General features: G+C 47.7%; 1 protein-coding gene and 1 long non-coding RNA gene across 2 annotated transcripts in view; one reads left to right on the forward strand and one right to left on the reverse strand.

Annotated features, from left to right (window-relative positions):
* KMT2C (lysine methyltransferase 2C) overlaps window positions 1-124 on the reverse strand; it is a 179,690-nt gene extending 179,566 nt beyond the window's left edge. The window contains exon 1 of the mRNA XM_065744912.1: window positions 71-124. The gene's annotated coding sequence lies outside the window, so the exon portion shown is untranslated. The remainder of the gene's footprint in view (window positions 1-70) is intronic.
* LOC136053948 (uncharacterized) lies at window positions 40-25,517 on the forward strand. The gene is made up of 3 exons (XR_010622694.1): window positions 40-129; window positions 23,874-24,673; window positions 25,092-25,517. It is a non-coding gene; the product is annotated as an uncharacterized LOC136053948 (long non-coding RNA).
* Window positions 25,518-25,553: the final 36 nt, after the last annotated feature.

Raw genomic sequence — 25,553 nt, forward strand, 5'->3', positions numbered from 1 at the left:
GTGATGAAGATGAGGATGGTGATGGGGATCCCGATGCTCCTCCTGCTCCCGCGGCTCCTCTCCTCCTCACCTCCGCCTCCTCCACCTCCGCCTCGCATCGCTGGCCTCAGCCGCCGCCGACCAGCGCAGGTAGCAGGGGGAGCAGCATGGGGAGAGCGGGGAGGAGGAGGGGAGGGAGGAACCGGGGGGGTGGGGGTGGGGGGGGGGGAGAGAGGGAGAAGGGGGGTGCGAAGAGAAGAGCGCGGAGGCACGAAGGGTCTCGCACACAATAACGCCCCGTCCTCGGCTCGTCGGGGTCCGGGGGGGGGGGGGGAGGCGGCGTGCGAGGCGCTGCTGTGGGGCTTCCCCCTCTCAGAGGCCCCGGGAGATGTTGGCTGCTCCGGTGCTGCCCGGCTGCGGCGGCCGCCGCTTCATTGTACGCTGCCCCCGCGCCCTCCCCCCGCGCTGAGCCCCCGGGGGCGGAGGAGGAGCGGCGGCGGCGGCGGAGGAGGCGATGGGAGCCGAGGTCGAGCGGAGGAAGTTTTGACAGCTCCAGCTGTTGTGCGTGCGTGTGTGTGTCGAGGGCTGAGTCCGGCCGGGCTGCGCGTCCCCTTCCCAGCCGGGCCGGGAGCAGGAAGTTTAACTTTGGGGAAAGAAGGAGGAGGAGGAAGGGTGAAAAAGGGGGAGGAGGAAAGAGGAGGAGAACGCTCCCACCCCCCTCCTCCTCCTCCTCCTCTCTTCTCTCTTCCCCTCCCCTCGGGCTTGCGGGGTGGAGAAGGGATCCCGGCTCTGCCCTGGTGCGTAACCCCCCGCCTTCCCTTCCCTTCCCCCCCTGGCAGTGCGGCGCAGACACAGCGCCCGCCCGCCGCCCTCCCCCTGCCGCGGCCCCACACTGCGCCTGCCCGCCCCGCCCGTCCCAGCGCAGACACCGCCGCGCCGCGCTCAGCCGCGGGCTGAGGGGAAAGCGCGGAGCGGGGCCGGGACGGAACGGGACGGGGCGGGCGCTCGTTCGCTCCTCACCCTCTCCCCGCCCTCGACCTTATTCCTTTTTGTTCTGCGTGTTTTATTTTCCTCGCGGGTACAAAGCGAGGAGCCCCCGAGTCCTCCCCTCCCCCCTCGCCTCCATCCCCACCGCCGTCGAGCAGAGGAGCCGCGGCCGCCCCCGGGGAGGGGAGGAGGGGAGGGAGCAGAGTTCAGCGCTGAGCGGGGGAGACAAAGTCTGGGGAGCTGTGGCCGCTTTCCAGCAACTCCGGCTGGAACAGCTGCGGCCGCTCGGGGCGGCTGGGAGGGGTAGGGGGGGGCTCCCCGGGCAGGGGCCTCGCTGGCTGCCTGCCCGACCGGCCGCGCCGCGCCTCGGGGCGGGGTTAAGCCTCATTACACGGGATTTAACGTGGCCCGGAGGCCGGGAGGGACTCCGGCTCCTAAGGGGAGCGGTGGCAGGGGGAGGGGTGGGGAGAGGCAGAGGCACGGGCACGAAGCAAAGTCCGGCCCTGGGCTTCCCCCCCTCCCCCCCCCGGGCACCGCCCTGCCCCCGCCCTCGAGCCGCCCGCTGCCGTCGCGGGGCCCCGGCCGGGCCTGCCCGGATCGCTTCTCCTTCGGTCGCTTTGCCCCACGCGCGTGGGGAAGAGCGAGGCCGCTGGGACGCGACGTGGGGTGCGCGGGGCTGAGCTCCTCGCGTGGCAACTTCGCCGGACTCCGGAGGCCGCGTGGAAGGACGGCGGCAGGGCTCCCGTTAACGCGCGTGGAGCTGCGAGGCCCTTCGCTGGGTTGTTCTCCCCATGCCGTGCCGGGTTTGCTGCCCGGTTGGTAGCACGGCCTGAAGAAGAGCTCATGTTTTTTCTTTCTGGACGTAAAAGCGAACACACAGCAATCCGGACCTCGCTCTGTGCTTCCTCACCAAGCTTGTCGGCTTCAGAAATCCCGGATGAAAAATGACATGCTGTGGCAAATACGGCTTTTGCTGGCCTGTCTTCCTGGGAACTGTTTCATAACAAAAAGACTTTGTTGGTTCATTCCCTGGGTAATTAAATGAGATCTCTGTGATACTGTCATATTCGTACGCTCAGATAAAGGTGGTGGATTTTCTCGGCTCTGTGGAGTCATCCCATTTCCCAGCGGTGCAGACAGCAGCTGGGTTGCTGCTGTGACTTCCTTGGCCCCGTTGCTGAAAATGGGTTAATTTCTGCTAATTGAATAAATACACTGAGCTCAGCGTTTGTATGGCAAAGTCTTTAAGTTACTACAGTGGCGTAGTAGGCTGCAGATACGGAACTTAGATGTTTACACGTTGCTTGGTGCGTAAGAAAGAGCCACCGGGTTTTGTTGATTCAGTTATCTTAACGTGGCTGAAAACGTTTAATGCTGCACCGACCCAGGCCTGGCTGGAAGGGAAGGGCCGGGATCAGGAAGGGAAGGGCCGCAGCCCCTGCACAGCAGGAGCATCGGTGTGGCATTTGCAGGAGTCGCCAGGTTGCCATCTGCTCGGGTAAAGAAAGGCCGTCCCCTGAAGTGGTGGCTGTGCGGATCTGCTGCACATGCGCGGCGGCTCCGACGGATCGAGGATGTGTCAGAGCTGCTATGCATGTGCAAATTGATTTGAGCTTGGGCACGTGAGCGTGCTGTGGGCCCAGATCGACTGCTAGGTGTGTGAGGGATGGCTGCCACAGCCCGCAGCTGGAATACGTTCAGTGCAATCTCTGGGTTCGCTTGGACGCGCGTGGTTCATCCACAGCTGTTTAACGCCTTCAGACCGACGTACGTGGTTGAGCTTTGGAGCTTTCATTTGCAAAAGCAGATGTATGTTTAACAGTGTTAACCTTTTTCTCTTGCTTTCCTAAAACTAAAAGAAGCTTTAAGTTTCTTACATTAACTGTGTTTCTGTGCAGTTGTCACAACACCAGATCCTCCTGGAGGCAGGACAGCCAGCGTGCTCTAGGGCGAGAGTACGGTGAGGGGCTGCTGTCCATTAGTTACGCTGACACCCACTGTCTCGCGGCGTGTCAGGACAAAGCTGGGCAGGTCTGCTCTGTGAGCTGCTGCTGCCATTGCTGTGGCAATCGAAGGTGTGAAGGACTGAAGGAGCACGGTGAGCTGGAGCCCGGAGGTGGAATCTGTGTTTGCTGGCGTTATTTATGGCGCTCGGTGAAGGCAGGGGGACAGGCCTGGGGGAGCGGTGGCACCACACGTAAATCCACGGTGGGGGAGCTTTGTTGATTAAGGACATTGAACAGCTTTGTCAGGAAAAATGTTAAGTTTATACCACACTACCAGCTATCGTAAATTATCTCTGCCTGGAAAATAGACATTTTTATAACAAAGACATAATACTGAATGAACACGTCCCCTGATTTACTGAATGTGAAGAGATCCTCCAGCTCACTGCAGACTAACTCGGATGAAACTGACGTCTCTTGTCTCTTATTTTTTCTTTTTTCTACTTTTTTGGGCAGGTAGTTTTAAAGCTTTCAGCTGCGATTCTGTTCTTGAAATAAACATTTCCATGTTCTTGGTTTTGTTCCTGAAGTGTGAGACCCTTGCAGTACTGATGAAACGAGGCATGATTATGGTTCTGACTTAAAGGCATCTTAGGTTGTCCCAGTGTGCTCAACGACAAGCAGTGATGTTTTCATGTGTAATAACAGAACAAGTCGAAGACAGCACATTGTCTTAAACCAGCTACCTAAGGAGAAGGATCTTGGTTTGGAAATCATTAAAGGAAAGTCACAACTGGTATGTAAACCTGCATGTTATGTAAATTCCACTCACACTGTTGTACAACTAAAAGAGTCTGTGCAACAAATAGTAAGGAATAAGATCATTCTGGATCTTACCTGGAATGGGATCCAAACACTTTCTCTTTTATGACATCAATTCCAAGCTCTGATGGTTTAACAATCATTCCGTTTTGCACTGTGGTCAGCATCAGCTCAGTGCAGGACTGTGGTCAGCTGTGGTCAGCTGCTCAGAAAGCAGGCAAGCTGTGTGCCAGAACAGATCCTTGGTGTGACAGTGGCAAAGTGCAGTGTGTAAAGCCATGTTGAAGCTGAGGCTCCCCACGCCCTGCCTGCTTTAACTTCATTAGTTCAGTGGTGTTACAGGCAGCCTTGCCCACACTGTGATGTATGTGCTATCATCACACCTTTACACCTTACTCTCGCCAAAGCCTGAGGCTTTTTCATTGCATTAAGCTACTTTGACTGGGGTAACGTGACTGAGAAACACACCTATTTCATCCACTAAGATGGGGCCAAAAATGTTAAGTGCTTGAGATGCAAGCCCCCAGGGCTCGTCTATGTATCGAGTTATTACACGTGGAGACTTTTATCTTCATAAGAAGCTGTTCTTTTTGTGCATGCCAAAGTGTGAGTTTAAGACTAGTGGTTATACTCTAACCCTCGTGCGGGCTCACTCATTCTGCAACTTCTGGCTTTGTGCAGATTAACTTCTTCCAAGTAATTTAAATTAAATCAGAAAATAGGTACTCATATCAGATTAAGTTTCTGTACAAGGAATCGCAGCTGCCTGCACTGCAGTGGTGCATAAATAACTTCACCCAAGACCACGACTTCATATTTTGTTTGTTCTGCTCTTCAGCAATGGCAGAAAAGCTGAAATCCTTCCTAAACTTGCAGCTTCTTTACTTTGTTCTTGTCACATAGCGATGTGTTTTGTTAGCATCTCTGTGACGCTCCTCAGGCACCTCCAAGTTGCGTATGAACTTCAGTCTGCTCCATCTTCACTGTTTGTCTCATTTGTGGCAACTGTGCATTGCTTACAGCTTCACAAACCTGAAATTTTATCATCATTTATACTCTGAATTTTAGTTTTGACATATCGGTGGTGGAGGGTGGGCGAGAGAGAAACTTGTGGGAAATACTGCTAGTTGTGTGAGTCTGGTTTTTTAATCCAGAAATGCAGATTGCCAATGGTTGGAGTAAAATCCAATTAGCAGCTGAAAGCAGGACATCCCTTGGGCTGGATGCTGGCAGCATCACAGGTACGTGCAGGCTGGGAAAAGCCCACAGCCACTAGCAGCAAGCACACAGGACACCAGCACGCTGCGTGCACCTGAGAGGAAAGGCACAGAGCTATCGCTGTGAGGGCAGCACTTTGTCATGCAGATTAAATGAATAGGAACTTGGCCACCAAGCAGGGAAAATGATTTGTTCGTGTGCGTTCAGTGCAACCTTTTTGTGACTAGAACTGTCTCTGTTTCATACAGCACTGAGTGCCTGCCGTCGTGGTTCCTGATGCGAGGTCTGGAGCGCTGTATGAGGAATTTGGATTTGGTTTGTCAGGGATCCCTGTCCCTTACTTTTAAAGGAACTGTAATGTAGGAGAGACGGGTGCCTAGAACTGCGATCAGGTGGATGCTGGGAGCCCAATCCTGTCTGCAGCTGTTTACTTTGAGAAAGCTGTGTGTCTGAGTAAGACCAGCAGAACTCGGCCTTTGAGTTTTGAAGTTAATTACAGCTGGTTTATGGGAACATGTCACCTACATGAGGTCAAGCCAGGATGAATTAATTTGCTTCCTTTAATATCTAATGCTTTAAACCAGTTACCCATATACCAATAGGGAAACAACAGTAGAACCTCCACTGTCAAGACTAAACTCAGGTTCTAAATTACATGTGTAATAAAGACTGTGTGTGCGTTTTCTGGCTGAGAACAAAGTTGTTATATTTCAGCCTCAAGCAGAACCTGTCCCCGAGCCATAGCCCCTCAACAAAAACACACATTTTAATGAAAGTCCCAACACCACCTTAATTACAGTGCAGCAAACATTACCACCGTAATCCCATTTCCTCCTTAGGCAAGGAGAGCATCCCTATGGGCCTGGCTGCCTTTCTTTACTAGTGACCAGTTTTCAGAAACTGCCTTTCCTCAAGTGTTTTTTGTTTGTTTGTTTGTTTGTTTTTCATTATTTATTTAACCTCTAATGCACTGCTTTGAGGGAGATGAATGGGGGATTGCTAATGCTCATCTTCTTGTGTTCCTTGTAGCCCTCCTGGTGCTCCCCGCAGCTCTGGGCCTGGAGAAGTGGACGATCTCCCCTGCACGGCCTGGCTTTCAGACCCCCATATCCTCTCTCCCTATTTGAAGCCAGAACTTCAGGTTCAGACCCTTTGTACCTCGTCGATGTCACCCTGACTCTTTCCAGCAGCCCCTAAGCTCACTGCTTTGTATGTGCTAGTGCTCAGGAACAACCCCCAGCTTTCCTGGTCTGCTGAACTTCCAAACATCCTTGCTTTGGATCCATTAATACAGAGGGTAGCTGCTCTGCCAGTGGCAGTCCTAATCCAAGTGGGTAAGGATAGCTGTTTAAAAAACAGGGCTGTAGGCATGCTTGAGCAGCCTGCAGCATGCCCAGCAGTAATGCCTTCATTTAGAGCAGCCTTGCAGTGTCTCCAGGCTTTCGCTGTGTTTGAATGGGTGAGTAAAATGTGATTACTTTCCCAGTAACATATTGATTCACTGAGTAGATTTTGTACGTGGACATGGTTATTGATTGGGCAAATTTGCAAGGATGTTTGGAGCTTGAATCTTTTCCTACCAGAAACACGGTGAGATAGACATGTATATATACACATATATATATGTAAACAAGGGGATACCTGTGCTTGTTTTCTTTTCTTCTGCCTTCTTAAATTGAAGTAATAAATCAGTATGATCAAAAGAGCTAGAATAATCAATCAGTCCTTGCACAATTGATCTGAGAGCCCTAATTAAAGCTACAGAGAAATTAAACATAAGGTTTCTCATTCTCTCTGCAACATTGTCAAGTACATTGCAATCTTCTGTTATGGAACTCATACAGTTCTGATACGCAGTGTAAAATCGTGAGGGTGAGATGCTTTCACTGGAAACACTGAAGCCCTGTTGTCTGTTGGGAGGACATTTCTGTTATTCCGTTCCCTTCTATGTAAGTTCTCACATGGCATTAATCACCATGGTATCTTATAAAAATATAGCGCACCATATGTGGTAAATCATTAATATCTTTAAGAATGAAGGTGCTAGATAAAAATATTCATCACAGATCTAATGCAGAAGATGTGCACCTATGGCCATACCCATACAAGCAGCCTGAGTGAAAGAAATAAATGTACTGAATAGCAGAGATGGGGTCAGAATCTTTCTTTAGGTGATAACAGTGCATGCAGTCGCTCCATGTAGAGTTTGAAAGGTGTATTCACTCCTTTCTTCCCTAACTCACACTATAGTACACCAAAGCAAAGGGAATATGTGCAAGCCACGTCCCTGTGCCCTGTGCTGCACCGCAGAACAGTGCCTGCTTTGCAGTGCTCAAGGTCAGCAGTCAAAAGAAAAGAACTTGCTGATAGATTCAAAGGAAGCTTTTGCATTTATTGTCAAACGCTCACGCTAAAATCCAGACAAGCAAAACGAGGGGCTGTGCTTTGGGAGGGATGTCCTGGAGTGGTTATCCCCTCCTGTGCTGACCTCACACATTTTTGGTGTGTTTTTCATTTTCCACTTAGTTTCATCCAGATCTGTTTCCTATTTATACTGTAAGTGTCAACACATACATAATTTTCTCCGTTTTATCCCTCGCTACTAAATTATTTTTCTAGATGGAATAGCAAAAGTAATTACATTTATAAATGGAATGTCTGTTTTGCCTAAGTACCACATCTAATTCCCTTCTGTGAGAGGGATTTTTATAATTCCTCCAAAAATGTCTTGGCAAAGATCAAGCCACCAGTTGGTAGCACAGGCACAGCCTTTGGGGCAGAACTCCGGGCTCCCACTGCTTTGGCCAGCAGGCAGGAGGGCACCAGGGAGAAGAATGCCTTGGTTTGTCTGAGAGAATGGTGCTGGTGTTAAATATGTGCAGTTATTAAGCACCCTAGAAAGCAAATCCACTGAGTTGTTTGCCACCTGTGGATTTCGCTGTTCTGCACAGGATTATTTTGGCAACTGAAGCATTCTTCATTGTGGACGGCTGTGGGAAGATATTAATCCCGCTCTTTGAGTAAGATATACTCACTAATCTAATAGATCTGTCCCATTTCTACTGCATGATATTGTGCAAGGAGACTAAACAAGTCCCAAGGAAAAGGATGAGTAATCTCACGTCCTTCTTATCCTCTTGCTACACTCTTCTTCAGCTTTTTCCCCCAGTTGAGTTGAGATGCCCTTTGCTTTACCGGAGTAGAAAGGAGGGAGATCTGTTGTGAATTCTGCATTAAGGACAGTTCAAGTTTGCATCTCTGGGCGCTCCTCGAGAAAACCTGAATCAGAATCATTGTATGGGGAGGGTGGATCCTGGCCACGAATGCTCACAGCCTGCTCACTGATGGAGCAGAGTCAGGCCTCACAGAACCTATCTGTGCTGCAGGAGAATAAAGGCATCGTTTCCTTACCTGGTTCTCCAAATCTGGTGAATGTTCCTGTACACTGTTTTCTTTGTTCACATCTCAATGTGTGCTTTCGGTGGGGGTGTGTTCAGGGTATCTCTTAAGCACTCAGACATTCTGTTCCTACAGATGTGGCAAACTTGAAGGTCTTACTGCAGGGCTGGAAACCGGTCCCCTGCGTGGACTGGGAGCTTCAAATGCAGGGATCTGAAGTGCAGAGATAGCAAGGTCCCTTTCCCACTTGATTGTACATTTAATCAGAGGCATCTCACAAGATTTGGACTGTAGTATTTCCTCCTCACAGAGTACTCTTGCAAAGTGTTCATGTTTATTCAAGATGTAACTTTATGAGTGGTTTTCCTTTATCTCAGTAATTCATATACACAGTACAAATTCTGTCTGTCTCCTCAGCGTTTGCATTCAGCTGCTCTGACTGATCTAGTGCTGCTGATTTACCAGCTTGTCTGAAAAGAAGGAAGATTGATGTTGGCTCAAGTAAAATTCTGAGATGCCTATGGAGTTTTCTTGCCCTAGATTTTTGGATCGCTATTTATTTAAAATGTAGGCAGAACTCTGACTTTAGATTTTCAGGAATGCTTGCCTTATGTCAGTGTTTCTAACTCTTTGAGTCAAGTCACTGTGGTTAGCCAATCTTGTTTTCTTTCTCTGTGGTAAGATTTTAAATCCAGAGGGCTCACCTCAGTGCTCCCCCAAGAAAGGAGGCAGTGATGACAGTGCATTTCCTTCTTTGACCTCTGCAGTAGGGCTTTACAGAAAGGTGGAATCTGCCAAATTCTGCTGAACGCCAACTCACCTGTGTGAGGATGAAAGTCAAACCCTGTTCCTGTAGCAGTATGTGGAGCAAAAATATACTGAAACATTTTAAAAGCTAATTTATCTTTAAAGACGGCTTTTTACCAAATGTGGACTATGAACTGTAAGATTCTGTTACTCCGGTGAGTGTCACCTGGCTCTGTAGCACTTCAGAGCCAACTTGAGGCTGTTGGGGTCTCTGAATTCTGCATTTCTCTGCATATACACCTGTCTTGAAGTTCCTGACTTGGTAATGTTTTGAGGGATAAATCTGGTTAACCCTGCCTTCCTCTCCTGTCCCAGTGCTGGTTATTGTTCAGAGTGCAGCTACAGCTCCACATGAGCACACCAATTGTGTGGCCGAACAGTGAGAAGTGGAATGAAAAGTGTGCTGCTGGGTGAGCCAGCCCAGGGGTGACGAGGACAGATGCGAACTCTCTGCTCCTTGCAGTTCACATGGATTGTGCTCCTCCTTTTGAGCAACACAACCACCCGTGATCTAAAGAACGTGGTCTCACAAGGTGGATTGGAGCCCATTTAATGTCTTGGTGATGTATAATATCAGCATTACGTCACTTAAAAACTTTGGCTCACCACCATGAAATTCACTCGTATGCTTGGCTTGCCTTGTACCACTGGAGCTGTGCAAAGCAGCAGAAATGATCTGGCTGTTGGAACCGTGCTTTGCTCCTGCTTTAAACCACAGGTTCATCATAGCAGAGCAGGAACAGTCATGATGCTGGAGCCGCCTCCTTGCTGGCATTCTGCAGGTCAGCCACAAGTCAAGCTGATGGCAGCAAGGGGGTGACCACGGGACCTACCCCTGAGCACACACTGCATGCAGATGGGGGGACTGCTGGGTACACGGTGCCCTGGCACTGGAAAATGTTCATTTCTCAAAGTCAGATCAGAAGAAAAGCATAATTTGGAAGCTAACTGTAATAGTGAAGGAACAGATGACTGTGCTGGCATTATTTATGGCTGATCTGAATTCTGGATCTGGCCAGTTTGTTGATCTGTAATCATAACGATCCTTATATTACTTGGCTTAATTACAGCTAATATATTCTACTGACAGGTTTACCTATATGTAGACTCTAGTTTTCCATGTTATTCTTCACTGAGACAACTCTGAGACATAAAAGATACAGCAAACGATGCCGTGTAAGCATGTGCTTAGAAGTCACAAAGAATGTTGACCTTTACAGGCAAATTTTCAATAAAATATTCTTCAATCAGGCAGTAAATATTACAGCCATGGGAAATATCCCGCATTCCTCACACACACACACAACGGGGGACTGGAATCCCTCTCAGCACCATTTCAGCTGTGCACTTGTGACCTGTGCTTCCACAATACCCCTGGGCTGTGATGTTAGCTCTGGGTGTACCGTTGGTGTACACCTACCTTTTCATGTTGGCTCTGATGGAGAGATGCAGTTAGCAGACAGCGTCAGGTATTAATGCAGAAGTGACCTTTTAATGTCACGCACAGGTATATGAAGAAAGAACTGCCACTGAAAACTTCTGATTAAAGATAAAAGTAGGCAGCCTATAAAAACATTAAGATAACAAGTGAAGCCATGTGCCCTGAGTTTCCCCTGCTATCCCACCTCCTACTCTAAATTGATGTTGTCAGCACTCATGATTTTATCTCAAATCTTGTGATGTTTGATGTTTCACTTACACTCCAGCTACTAGAGTTGTGTAATGAGGTTAGAAGCTCAGCTTTCCTTTTCCTTTAAATTAAAGTCGGTTTCTCGTCCTAATGGTTAGAGTAGAAAGCTTGCAAATGTGACCCAGGTGCACCCTAACAGCTCAAAAACCAGGAAGCAAAGTAAAAGATCTCCACATTTATCATTTTACAGACAGACTTATGATTTCGAGGGCCAAACTGTAGTTTTTGAACATCTGGGGATGGCAATAGAGCTCGAAAAAAAAAAAAAAGTATCTGAATACAGTGCCACAATATGTTGCATTTCCCAGAGAAGCGTAGTAGTTATTATACCTAGAGTGAAAATTCTCTTATCAGACGTACGTTTTCTCATTTAGTTTGGTACGCAGCTTGCCTGGGTTCAGCCCCACGCTGCCTGGGCTGGAGGGAGTTGTATTTGATAATGCTTATTGCAGTGATCCAGCAAGAAATGAGAAACACTCTGCCTTGCCAGTCCTGGAACAAAGGAGCACAACAACCAACCAAATGGAAACGCTGGTAAACACAGCATCTAAAATGGTTGAGATGGCTTCAGAAGCTCCAGAAGTACCAAGCACAGGTTTTAATCTACAGGTCAGAAATATTCAGCTGGTTTTGTGTTGTTTCTTCGTGTTGTTTCAGGTGTTTGCTTGTTTTGCATCATGACCCACCTTATTTAAGGCTGTGGAGTCAGATTGTTTATTAATATGCTAAAGATCTGTGGTAGATCTCTGTCTTGCAAGAAGTATTTTATTCGGCCTTTTAAATAACTTAAAAATGTGGATTGAGAATTTATCTCAGGAAGTGCAAGCTGTTGGAAGGGTCTGCTTCTGTCTTGTGTTAGTTTCTGTGAAGAGGAGACTGAACTTTCTCTTCACGCCCTCTCTCTCTCTTCATAATCTTCTCTTTGTTTCCTTCGAGCTCTATTATCTCTGATTACTTTCAAGTATGCCCAAATCATCAGCCCTCAACTGAACTGAAATGTTTCTTATTCTCATCTGTGCAGGCTCCTGCTGTTCTGGTATCAGTCAGATGTATTTCTTAGATCTTATATGAGTCAAATTGAAAAGATTTTTCCACAGTGTTGTTCTTTCTTCCACATCAGTCAGTGGCAGGACTTCTGCTGCAGGACGATGTAATGCTAGTTGGTTTTTTAAATAATGAGAGGGGTATAAACTCGTTGCAGTGCAGCTCTGGGTAAGGGTATAAACTCGTTGCAGTGCAGCTCTGGGTAAGGGTATAAACTCATTGCAGTGCAGCTCTGGGTAGATAAAGCAGCTTTCAAACCATCAATTGGACTTTGAAATTCCACCACATATAAATTAAAATGCTGGAATTGTCATTCTGTGAGTTTATCTCCTCTTCTGCCTCCTAAGCATTAATTACTGTGGTCTCAACACTCTGTTCTGCCCTTTTCTCTGTCCTCCTCCTCCCTCCCCACTGTCATTCCCAATGGCTGGGAAGTCTTCCCAGTACAGCAGTCCAGTTTGTCTCCCAATAAAGGGCCATCAGCCAACACATTCTGGGCCTAAATTCATCTCATAAATATTGGTACAATCTTAAATAAATGCAGTCCCTCAGCTAATATTCTAGATTTCAATGGAATTACACGGGGAATTAATTTTTCTCTGCCTGTAGTCTGTAAAACAATAAAATAGGGAAATGCTTAGAATCCATGGCTTGGATTTACAATCTGGTTGAAAGGATGGCTCTCCCATGTCGTCATTAATGTACACTGGGGCAGGATGCTTCTGGTGGACTTTATTGAAGACATGAGCACCTCAAGTAAGCAGATCTGTCAAGAGTCAGCTCACAGCACTGTACAGTTATCTGTTACACGTAATGGCATCTGTTTCAGGATGTGTGCAATCTCTGCTCTGTGTGGTGACACCTGTTTGTGCTCATCTGTTCGAATGAGAACAATTAGTGTTACGTAGCACTTTACAAACAAGCATGCAGAAGCAGCTGCAGGAATGAAGCTGGTGATGTCCAGCAGGGTGTGTTGACCTGACATGCACTGGAGCATGTAGTATTTTGTTAACTCTGCTGTGCCCTGTGACTTGTGCTACAGCCAAAATGAAAAGCCGATGTTCAAGCACACCTATTCTTCCTCCTAGTAGAGTGGAAGGGCACACGAGTAAAGAATCCACAATGAACTTTTCAGCTAAAACTTCTTTTTTTTTTTTTTTAATTCTTTCATTTCCCATCCTTTTGGGCCGCGTGTTGTATCTCGTTCTCTTTTTTTACCACGTTTCCCCATTGCTTCTTCCTTGCTGCATATAGCATGCCTCTGGTTCCCATTTACTGCCCTCCGAAGCATCCCTCCATGTCGTTCATAATTTCTCTCCCTCACTTCCTCTACTCATCCTTCCCAGGCAGCAGTGGCTGAAGCAATAGTCTGTTGAAAGAGCCAACTATTTTCTGCACAAAATGTAGAAAAACACTAGAGATTGTCCTTTTGTTTTCTCTCTAATGGAGAAACAGAGAATGTGTCGCCAGTTGATAACAGTAAATCTGTAGCTTGAAGTCATTTTGCTGCAAGAAATATCATAAACGTAAGGTACCCATAGGTGCCTTGTGTTTATGATCTGAGCAAAGTCTTCTTAACTGTGAGCATTCTCAGTTCCGTATTTATGTATCGCTGATGCCTGTAGGAAAACACAGACAGTCCAGGTCTGTGTGTTAATGAAATGAATTGATTTTCACTGTGAAATACACACACACACACACGCATACACACACATATATATGTATATATATATTTGATCTCTTCCAGAATGGGCAGCATACAAATTGCAGTAATTTGCATGCTGATTGCTATCTTGATACAGTGGAATCTGTCCTGGAGCCCTTTGCTGACTGCTCATGAATCAGCCTGGTCTGTTATCACAGTGCAGAGTGTTTGAACACAAGTAGTCCCATTTCACATTATTTTCTTGCTGCTTTCTGAAAATAGAAGAAAAGAACACAATGGTCAGGACTCCTTATAAAATCTTAATAGATGAGTCCAGGGATATTCACCGTTGGTCTTGATGGAGCTTTCACACATCCTTGAAAGGGATTCATTACGCTGGAAAAGCTGGCTGGAAACCAGTCTTCCTATAATGTCTTCCATAATTTGCTTCAAGGGACACATTTACAGTCACTCAGCCTTTTTTTATAGATCTTGTGCAAGATGAAGGGCTGGGTCACAATTGCAAGACTTTAATGAATAGATGTTTGCTGCATGCCACAACCAAAACAATTTTTCAAGGATCTCAGCACAGTGCAGTGTTTCAGCATGGGCTTTCCCAAGGATGTGCAATGGGAGCATAGCTGCAACGTCTGCGTTCACAACGGCCTTTGTTTTTCCACCTGCTCCTTCTTCTGCGCTGATCCATTCAGATGCAGAAGGAAAACATCCAGCAACCACCATTTCTACTCCTGATTTCTTTTCAAGGAGCTGAAGATCTCAGTACTTCCTTTTGACCACATGAACCAACTCGACAGGTTTGCACAGAAACAGATGATGGTAGAAAGGCTCCTCCAGTGAATAAACATCACTGAAACACTGAGTATCTGTGAGGGATAGCCAGATCTCAGGGCCACGTGCTGCCTGCCAAACTAGTGCTAAGATTTACTTTGTGAAGTCCATTTGATTTATGAGAACAAACTCTCATTCCCATCCCACCAAATTCTGCTGATGGACTTACTGGTTATTACAGATGAAATGATAACAACAACAAAAAAAGAGAGATGGCTTTTTGGGTTTGGATTTCATTAGACTTTTAAAATAGGGAAGTAGATTTGCCTGCTGACCTTTGATTAACAAATACGAATTCAGCCAGAAACGTTTTCTCTGAAGGTAGCCCAATTAAGAACAGCTTCCTTCCTAGTTCCCCTTGTCTGTCTGTGAAAACTGGGCACGCTGGCACTGGGCTTTTATTTCTGGACATTTTCCACCTGGTCACAAACATTGGAAGTCCTGTCTTAGCAGGGTAAGCCAAGTAGCTGTTGCACAAAGGAACACTGGACGCATTTATGTATTGCAACAGAGACAGCCTTGAATCACCATATTGATATACAAAGGATCAGATAGTAAACTTTTTATTAGCAGCCAGGAATTTCTTTTGAAAATGATGCTTTTTCTTTGACATCCCTACATATGTGCTGAAGGATGCTGGTACAGTTTCTTCCTATCAAGGCAGGATATAATGTGTGACTGTGTTCTAGAAAAGTGTGACTTTTTTTTTACAGATTTATAATTTTTTAATGTCAGACCACCATAAAGCTTTCAAGCAATAGCTGCTGGCCAAAATTACATTAGGAAAGTGCATGTTATGCTCCATTTCCCTCCGGGAAGGGAGGTAAACACAGGCAATCTGGACTGGGAGGGCCAGAACGGAGGTAAGGAGGCTCTTGCTGAGTTTCTGCTGGCGGTCCCTACTCCCATGTCTTCCCAAGATGGCAATACAAAAGGAGCAATACAAAATAGCAAAGAAAGGATATTGTATTCTGCTGAATACCAGCTACTCTGGGGACTGGGCAGCACTGTGTGGTCATTGCATCCTGAAAGGGGGAAGGAGACAGCATCTGTAAATGGGGGAATGGTATTGATGTTGAATGAACACCGCTGGCAGACATATGTGGTATGCAGAGCTGGAGGATGCTGTTCATCAGCTGCGTGGAAAAGCAATGCAGTGCGATGCTCTGTGACATTTTGAAATAGTTGTAAAGCCTGTGCAGCACAACCTGAAACTGTTATTATCTGATTAGTCACAGTGCTGTTAATTGCAACAGTCACCTTATACCAAGGAAGCTGGGTTAAGGAACTGAGCTTGGGATAAAGACCACCTAATTTAGATCCCCATTAGTCATTGCAATAGCTAAAATTAGGTGACTGACTCCAGCAGGACAAGCCAGGTTCCTCCTTATACAACCACTCTTCCTTTACCACAAGTGAATCAAAAAGCTGCACTGCTTTTCTGGATGGAGGCAGTGTTGGTGGGATTTAACGGCTGTTAAATGCTGCATTTGCATTTGCTTCTCTCCCTGAAGCTCCAGCCCTTACCCCAGGGCTGTCCCCAGTTTTGGAAGCTCTTCTCTTTGCTGCCAAACCCAGCCCAGCTCACCATGCTAAGCAATAAGCAGAGGCACCAGGTTGAGCAGAGCCCGCTGTAGGACTTTCCTGCTTCCTGAGCATGTGTCCAGAAGGCTCTGAAAGAGAGGGAAGGGATTTTGCCTCTTCTCCTTGGAGATACCCAGGAGCCATCAGGAAGTGGGGCTGGGTAGGAGCAGAGGCTCCTGCTGGCTTCAGCCACTCGGGGTTTCTGTGACTCTGACTCCTTGATTCTGGCATTCTGTGCTGCTGTGAGCACCTTCCAGCTGACCAGGAGGTCCCCTCGGGGCTGACGACAGCGGTCAGGCAGCACTCCCCTTGGCAGCCCTGAAATAAGACGCCTAAATCCAGAGGATCAGGAGCACAGATAACACCGAGCACCTTCCAGAAATACCAGTCGGTGCATGAATTGCTTCTCCTGCCCACAGGCAGCACTGTGTGGCTCGGTGTCAGAAGGAAGCAGGGTCAGGTGTTTCCTCGTGCACAGTGAAGTAGTATCTGCTGCCCAAGATGCTGGCAGGGACATGTGAGGTCGCCCAGTTCAGCCTGCAGACAAACATGATGTCATTGCTGATGTTGTATGAGCAAACCAGCAAACCCCTGTTCTAAACACAGTCAGTTCTGCTTGCTTTCCTCTTTCTCTCCACTTGTTTTGCTCTCCCATCCTCCTGCAGTGGGGTTTTGTCCATTTTTCAGCCTGTGTTTGTTCCAGGCCAGTTTTGCCGCTTATGCTCTCATGTCTAGCTTTTGTCTCCACAATTTTCTTTCTGGTGGCTGGAAAGGAAGAGGGAGGTCTACAAGAGAAAAGTTCCATATCACTACTCATGTGCGTATGAAATACTCAGCTCTTTGTGCATGATTAGACTATCAGGCAAGACGGAGATAGAGATGAAGATGATGAAGATGAAGATGCCAGGCAGAGAGAAGTCCCCTGGTTCCTCCTGGCTGCACGGGGGCAACCTGGGCTCCCCCACTGGAGCGCTGCTCCCCGCAGCATCCCTCACCAGCAGCCCGGCATCTTGGTGCTCTTCATCTGTCACATCAGCCTTGAGCGGTGACTTGAAGCCAGCTTTGTAAAGGAGGTGGAACAGAACAGTGGGACAATGAGAGGAGCGAAATGTTCGCTAACTGCTTGCAGGTGACTGTGGTTAGGAGGAAGTGTGAACGTTTGCTGGCTCGCCCAACACTACAGAGCACTTTGAGCAGTCTTCCCTTGTGATACATTCAAGGCAATTTTATTTGGAATTGCTGTCCAAGAGACACTTTAAGCTTGTTTGGTTGGTTTTTTTTCTTTTTGATCAAGTTAATACATTGGTCCTTGGGTTGTTCTGCTCAATGCCTGTGAGACTGCTGCTTCCTCCTGCCCTTCCTCAGTGCTCAGCTCACACCCGCCGGCTATACAACATAAAAACTGGATAGGTGTCATCAGCATTACAAATACTAATTCGCAGTGGCACAAAACCAATTTGAATTTGTGCATACACATCAGCGACACTATGAATATTGATCCACAAGAACACAAAACTGATTTGCAAATAGGTGCACACTTTTGGATTGCGAGCAGCCAGTTGGAGGTCTCGGCTCACGGTGTGCACTCTGCAGCCATCTCTGCAGGCCCACACTGTAAGTGCTTCTGTCCATATATCCAGGCTCCAGGCACAACAACAGCCTCTGCAGACCCTCACCTTCCCGGGCATTGGCTGTGGGTGCTGCTGGCTCCTTGTGCCGGGCACAGTGTGGGCTCCTGGGGTGGGGGCATGGGATGTGTTCCTCACCTTGAGTGCTAGCAGCACCTGAGCACTGGGGTAATGCGTCTCTCTGCACATTACTACTTCACTTTGTCACATGCAAGCTCTTTTCATCACCTCTGTTCCTCCAGATGGATGGCTGTTTGGGGATGGAAGGCTTTTTTCCCCTCTGGCTGGACCAAGGCCATCCAACGGAGTGAGCAGCAGGAGGTTTTGAAAGGGAGATACTGTTAGCACTGTTTCTACATACCCAAAGACTGATCTTCATGCAGCTGAGACTACAAGGGATATCCCTTAAAATAAAGGGCAGCTTATTACCCATCTTCTCCAACTCCTGTGGAACGAAATATCCCGAAGTTGAGAGGAGCTGCTGCACAAAGCTTCTTTATAGCTCTCAGTGTGCCTCCTTTGCTGGCTCCAGCTGCCCCTACGCTCTGTTTTTCCTCAGCCTTTTCTTCAATATTTTTTCCAGTTGACTTAGTTATTACAGTACACGGAGCAGAGTGAGGCGAATACCCTGAAGGTGGGAGCCGGCAGAGCTGGGGGGCGGCAGGGAAGCACTGTTGCCATCCCATGACATCACCTGCGCGGCAATTGGTGGCACCGCGGTGTGGGGAGGCACTGGCCGCGTCCCCGGGCTCACTTCCGTGACACAGAACAGAGCCGAGGCCTGTGTGCTGCCAGCTCCTTTCAGAGCCAGCCTGCTGGCACGGCTCGGGGCATTTGTAAAAACAGTACAGTACTTTATTTAGCCTCTAGTGAGAAAAAGTCACTTCACAGCTCCGGTTGAGGCACAAGGCGCTAACAAGCAGATTGGGAAAAAAAATAATCCCTAGCATAAAAACATTTCAAATGAAAATGGATTTGTGTGCCAGATGACCTCGCGGATCGGGAGACTGAGCCGTGCCTTTTATCTCCAAAGAAACGGGTTCGGATCCTGATTAGCCCATAGAGGAAATTCCATTTAATGGTCTAATTTTGGTGAGCTGAAAAGCTGTTCCCTGCCTAGAACCACCATCTATTATGGCGTGATTGGCAGTCTGTGTTCAAGACAGAACAAGAACGTCACCTCGGCTCTACTCCTATTACTTCATCCTGCCATCAGCTCTCAGCACCTACCTCCACTCCCAAAGAGCCTGAGGAAACGGGCGGGATTCATGGTGAAAGTAGAGCTGTGCAGCTGTGCCCGGACAGAGCGGTGCGGGCACACGGCACAGAGGCTGCAGAGGAGCCAAGGGGAGACCTGGAGAATGGGATGGGAGGGCCTGGGAAAGCAGGAAGCACAATGGTGGAGCAACGTTTCCATGGGAGAAAATGGAAAAGGGAGGAGAAAGGGGAAAAATAGGGAGTGAGGATGGACAGGGAAAGGATGTCTACGCAAAAGGTGGGATGCAGGCAGACAGAGCTGAAGGCAGTGAACCAAAATGAGCGTAACTCCACCTAGATGTGAGGTGTAGGAGGGCGGTTCTCAAGGTTGGCTCCTGGAATGTCTCACATATCTGGAGGCACAGATATGTCCCAAGCCATAGAATCATAGATGGCTTAGGTTGGAGGCCTTAAAGACCATCCAGTTCCAACCTCCCTGCTATGGACAGGGCTGCCCCCCACCAGATCAGGGCCCAGGTGATCTAACATGGCCTTGAGCACCTCCAGGGATGGGGCACTCACAACAGTCCTCGGCTGGTGCTAGGTGTTTTGTGATCAAGGTATCTTAGCATGGTTTTCCTAAGTCTTCATTCCTTGAAGCATGAACCACTTCTGCAGGGGAGCAGAGGATCTGCAGGACTGGTCAGCAGTCAGTTCACTTCTCCACCACGTCTCTGCAGGAGCCATAGAGTAAGAAAAAAACTACTCAGCTCCGGCCTAATCAATAGAGTATCTCCACATTGTTGGGTGGTATTGCTCCTACCAGCATGAGCGTGTGCTGGATGGGCTGCTGGGCTTTCTCCACCAACATTAAATGGAGGAAGGAATTAGAATTTTGCACTGTGACACTAGTCAGCCTCGTGACCCTGTTCTGTGCAATGCTGAGAGCAGATAGATAAGAAAATATTATCTCTCTAAGGTGGTTGCAGAAGTGGGTGAAAAACTGTCAGTGTCAGGAGTGAAGGTATTGCCACCAGGATGGCATTTCAGCTTTCAGCCTTTTCAGAGTCACTTTGGCTGTCACAGCAGTGAATGTGCTCATAAAATAATCTCAGTTTGGGTGGTCTTGCTCAGGACAATAAAATGTGCATTTGAAACGGCACTGATAATTGGAAAAAAACACTATAAAAACAGCATGGTGATGAAGTGCAAACTGCTGTGTTCTGGGAGGAGAAATGCCAGAAGGGGACCTCCTGGTGGGCAGCAGCATCACGAGCTGGGACTGGGGCTGCAGGTGGGCTGGGAGCTGAACACAAAGGCAGGGTGGGACTTTTCTGTCGAAAGCTGCTCACCACAATCCCCTTACTTTGTCACCTCCTCCCACCTGAGGCTTTGGCTTCTTCACACACACCTCGGCCTTAGCTGGGTGCATTAGATTGGAGAGGAGGCCTGCAGTCTGCACTGCTGACTGTCACCGTGCCGAGGAGGGGTTGGCTGACCTGGGAGGGGAGAGATGGCAGCTGGGGCTGGTGATAAGCAGCTGGAGCGGGCGAGAAGAAATAAACTTTTCACCCAGCTCAGCTGCAGCCAGAACAGGATGTGTGGCTGCAACCTAAGACATAGGAGATAATTATTCTACTCCACTTGGCACCGGTAAGGCCTCAGCTGGAATACAGTGTCCAGTTCTGGGCACCGCACTGTAAGAAAAATGTAGAGAAACTGGAGAGAGTCCAGGAGAGAGATGCTGGAAATATCCGAGGCATAGAAAGAACGACCTAGGAGGAAATGTTGAAAGGATTGTTTGTTTAGTCTGGGAACAGCGGAGTCTAAAGAAGCGATGATAAAAATCTTGTGATACGTTGAAGTTTATTGTGAGGAGGAGAGTGATGCGTCTTTCCCCACGGCTGCTGCAGGACAGCGAAAGAAGGAAGCAGCTGCATTTGTGGCTGGGAAAATTGAGACGAGGAGCAACTTTCTAGACAGGAGGGCAATGTAGGCAAGCTGCTAGGGAACGCATGGGGCTTGTTAAATTACATAATAATAAGTGTGTTCTACTTTATAAACAAACGTTGGAAGAATTAGGATGGTTTTTGTTTGAATGATTATTTTGGGCTAAAGCCTGGGATTGGATTCTGCATGTCCACAGCACAGTCATGTGGGTGCACTTGCAAGAAATAGCTCTTTTTCAGGATCAGTGTGTACAAAACGCAGCATCTGGTGACTGATCTCTTATTGCAGGATCTCTACATATTGCTGCAATACAAACAGGCCATCATGTAACACAACAGTCTGCATAAAATCCTATGAATACATGAATAACTTTGTCTTATGATTCAATTTTTGGCTGCTCTGTATTTTTTCCCCTCGCAGGTTCGTATCGCGTATCTCTAATCCCTTCTTTGTAGATTTGCCGTATGTGCACAGCTAGAGATATATCCACTGATAGCTGTTAATCCTTTGAGTGTTTTTACATTACACAGCATATGTCCAGTGAAAGTTCTGCTGCATGGTTTAAGGATACTCGCTGATTCTCCAGCAGCACTGCTGCAAACAGAGCATTGCACCATCCCAGGAAGTTCTCAGGCTGTGAATTGGGTTTTCTTCTTCAGAAAAGCATCAAAGGACCTTCTCATATTCCCAGCAATTCAGTGCATTGCGAACTTGGGAAAGAAATGGAAGGAGGGTCGGGGAGGTTGGATGTGGAGGTAGGAAGGTGAGGTCCCACACTGCATCCTGGACTCATCGGTGACGTTGCAAAAGTCAAAATCTATGGCTGTAACAGCCCAAAACATTGCTTGAGACTTAGGACAGAATATGGATTTGTGTCTCATGAAATAAAATGTGTTAGGGAATGTATTTGTTCCGGACTGCACTTTCAATTCTTAGCCTCCTTGGATTTTTAGTGTAGCTTTAGGTGTGGGTGTTTCGGATTTCCTGCTGTTTGGTTTGGTTGCAAAATGTTTGAGGTGTTTCACTAGTTCCCAGGATATGTACCCAACCTTCACTCCACCTTGGGATCGCTTATCTACAAGGACAATAACAAGAAACTTGAGGTTATGAATACAACGAGCTCGTGGATACTGTTAACATTTGGAAGATGAGTGGCATTAAGCCGATATCACCTTTAGAGTGTATACTTGTTGGAGTACCAGAGCAGTACAAGCCAGCAAAACAAAGCAGCCAGTTAAGCCAGGTTACAGCTGCTTTGCTTTCCACAAAAGCACAAAGTACCCACAGGGTATTCATTATCATATGAATTATTATCATTTTTTTTAATGGTTTTTCATAGAAGATAGGTGTCTACAGCATCTATGTGAAGAACAGGGTTGTGGTCGGCCTTGTCTATTATCATGAGGTGGGAAAGAAAAACATATCTCAACTTCTCTTGGTTCCTTTGCAGGGGATTGGGGTGCTCCCACATCTTCTTGTTAGAGAGCTGTGGCATCATGGGTGGTTTACTGGGATAGAAAGGAAAGATGGGAAAGGGGTGGAGGAAGGAGAGGGGGAACTCAACTGCTGTGATTTAGATGTTGAACTGTTGGACTTCAAAGACTGTGTTAGTCACCTCAGGCTCCATGCACAGTCACTGGAGAGGGAAAGTAACTCCAGCGAGATGCTTGTCTCCTTTCAGGACAGGAAATGCCTGTTTCTCTGCTGCCTGTGTGAGACATCTATGTATCCAGCTCCTAGATACGTGAAGTTGGCTGGGATGACCCTACATGGCCTACAGGCTGTGGCACCTTCCTGGAGACCACTCCCACCATTGGGAGTTGCCTAAGGGCGGAATCACCTCTTCTACACACCCTGTGGTGGCCGCGGGGCAGCAGTGACCACCACTGCCACCTGTGAGGAGGTGAGCTGGCCACTCAGCCCTTGCCATGGCCCGTGAGCCCTGACAGACTGCTCACTTCAGGGCTTTTGGGCTGAAGAGCAATTTCAGAGGGTTGGGGGTGAACTTAGTGCCAAACTTCTCAGGATCGCCAGGCCCGAGGCTCTACATAGGCAGAAGCAGAAGCATCAAAGTTAAAAAGATGCCTTTTTGCTCATCTACATCTGACATCTCAGCAGAGCGAACCTGACAGTTCCTCACAAGGGTATCAAACCTCACTCTTGCTGGGCTCCTGCTGGGTGTCTGACAGCCCCTGGCTGAGCTGTAATGGATCACGAGGAGGAGGCTCCAGCTGAAGGCCTTGAGGTGATGGGCTCCAGGGCACTGCCATTTTTCCAAAGCCTCACAGCCAAGGGGGTTGGAGGGAGGGAGAGCAGGAGGGGGAACGACACCACGCATTAGTTGGAGAAAAAGATTTTGCATCAAGGATTATGTAACTTTTGACATGTCCTATATATTGAGGCCCAGCACCAGGGATCTAGCGCCGTGCTGTTAGCACTGCTTACTTTAGACAGCGACGGCTACAATAGCAGCACCATCCTGCTGGAGGTTCTCCAGATTTGTGTCTGCTCTGGTTTAAGGAAAGGGTAGATGTGATACTGAGGGATGTGGCTTAGAGGTGGAAGGCAGACGGTTAGATTAGATGATCTTAGTGTCTTTTCCAACCGTAACGGTTCTGTGATTCAGTGTCACCTGCTGGATGGCACCAAGCCAGAGCTGCCTGCACTGTGTGCCCAGGCAGGGGAAGCAGAAGGTTGGAGACTTACGGATGTGCCCTTTGCCCTGCCTCAGTCCTACACCATGATGCTGTTTGCATTTAACTGCACCTAAGCTGTAGGAATCCTCACGGTTTGGGAAGCAAAACCCTTTGGCTCTGTAACCAGACCAAACCCATCTTCATTTGCTGCATGGCCCTTGATAGCTTTTCCACATTTCACATGGGACTGGGCTCTCAAATGCTTTTTACAAATTCGACCAACTCCCTTCCAGCATCTGGCAGGGCTCATTTTCCCACTGACACTTCACTTATTCCACACGAGCTCCCCCACCTTTATTTCATCATCGAATCATTACAGTTGGAAAGAGCACTTACGATCAGCCAGCCCAACCATCCATTTATTGAGTGCAGCCACCATTTATTTATATTTATGGGTTTTTTTTCCCTTCTTTCTTTTTTTTTTTTTCCCAGCAGGGAGGCGAGCGGGTGGAAGTGCATCCCATGTCACGTCTGGGAACGGCCTCGCAGGGGTTTGGCTCCTCGTGCAGGAATGAGCGCATGCAGGTAGAATGCGATGGCTCCCGCTGAGCGCTGCGGCCCAGCAGAGGGCAGCGGGTTAAGGTGGAACTTGAAAATCAGTCACAAGATAAACAGGTTGCAACCTCAGGCTCTCTCCAAGCAGCGTGCAGCGTATGTTCTTACTTTGGAAGATATTTAAGAAATGAAAAAAAAAAAAAAAAGAAATCTCAACCCTTTAATAAACCCTCTACTGGCTTATGCTCGTGGAGCTGTTAATTAATTAAATAACTGTATGCGAATGGCATCCATTGGGAAAGAGCCTCTCAGTTTCCAGATGCCAGTTATTGGCCCCATTACAAGCCCAAAACTATTACAGTAAATCATTGCATGCTCCAAGATGAACTGGCACACGATTTCTGGAAGGAAGGACGGAGCTATTCTCACTTGTGCCATTTTGTGTCAGTTTTTATCTAGTGAGATTAATTAGGACTTTTAGAAGTGCAAGTCAGAACTATAAAATATTAAAGGATATTCCATCAGTGGGATGGAGACATGCTTAAGCAGAGCTTTTAAAATTTTTGGATGTTGACGGATAGATAGAAATTGGAAGAGATAATGAGCAACATCTGATTTTGATTTATTTTTTTTTAGGTCAGATTTATAGTGAGTGGGGCTGTGCTGAGCCTCCTCCATCTGCTGGGGGCGTACTCAGAGAAGGACATTAAAGTTTATCACTGGAGTTCAGGTGCCAGGTAAGCAAACAGTTTCTCAGGCCAAAACCAATCATTTAAGATAGTTATTCCAGATACAGAATCAACCAGAAAATATTAAATAACCCCATAGCCTGGATGGGGAGAGGAATGCTTCCTGACATTGGATGGCAGCCTAAAAACTATGATCTGGCCTAGAAGGGGCCTTTTCCCCCCCTTTCTTAATTAATAAACTATACTTTTTCACCCTAAATGACTACCATGGACCTTGCTGTCATTTTAGGCATAAAACCACTCAGTCACCTACATCACCCCAAGCCTACACTGGGTGCGGTGCCCTTTGGAAACCTTCATGCCTGCTTGGTCCATTTCAAATCCCAAATCTGAGCACTGGAGGTGCACTGCAGGCTGTAATGCTGTTCATACCGCTTACCCAATAATGAGACACATCAATTCACAGGCAGAAAATGTTCCACGACGGACAGGATGGCGAAGCGAAGGGCGGAGGGTTTCACAGGGGATCACCGGCACTGCTGAAGGAGTGGTGCCCAGGGGACCTCCCACCACTGCCCCCACACCAGACCACGCTGGGGCTCAGCGATTCCAATTGCATGGAGGACATGCAGAAATGTACAGGTGTGGCGCCGAGGGACATGAGTTAGTGGGCATGGTGGTGATGGCAGTTGGATTAGGTGATCTTAGTGGTCTTTTCCAACCTTAACCATTCTGAGTGAGTTCTCTGCTGCCCCAAGGTGCGTGGGACACTCCACTGATGGAATGCCCAACAGCGGTTCACCGTAAGTAGAAAAATGAGGTATTTGTTGGCTGTGTGGGTTTACAAGAGAAATGGCATCTCTTGAAAACCATCTTCATCTATCTGCTTCCCCTGAAGGACGCAGAAACGTTCACACAGATACTACCA

Source organism: Cyrtonyx montezumae, unplaced genomic scaffold, assembly GCF_038088225.1.
Source record: "Cyrtonyx montezumae isolate F1298 unplaced genomic scaffold, pur_monq_1.0 scaffold_32, whole genome shotgun sequence".
NCBI classification, from domain to species: domain Eukaryota; kingdom Metazoa; phylum Chordata; class Aves; order Galliformes; family Odontophoridae; genus Cyrtonyx; species Cyrtonyx montezumae.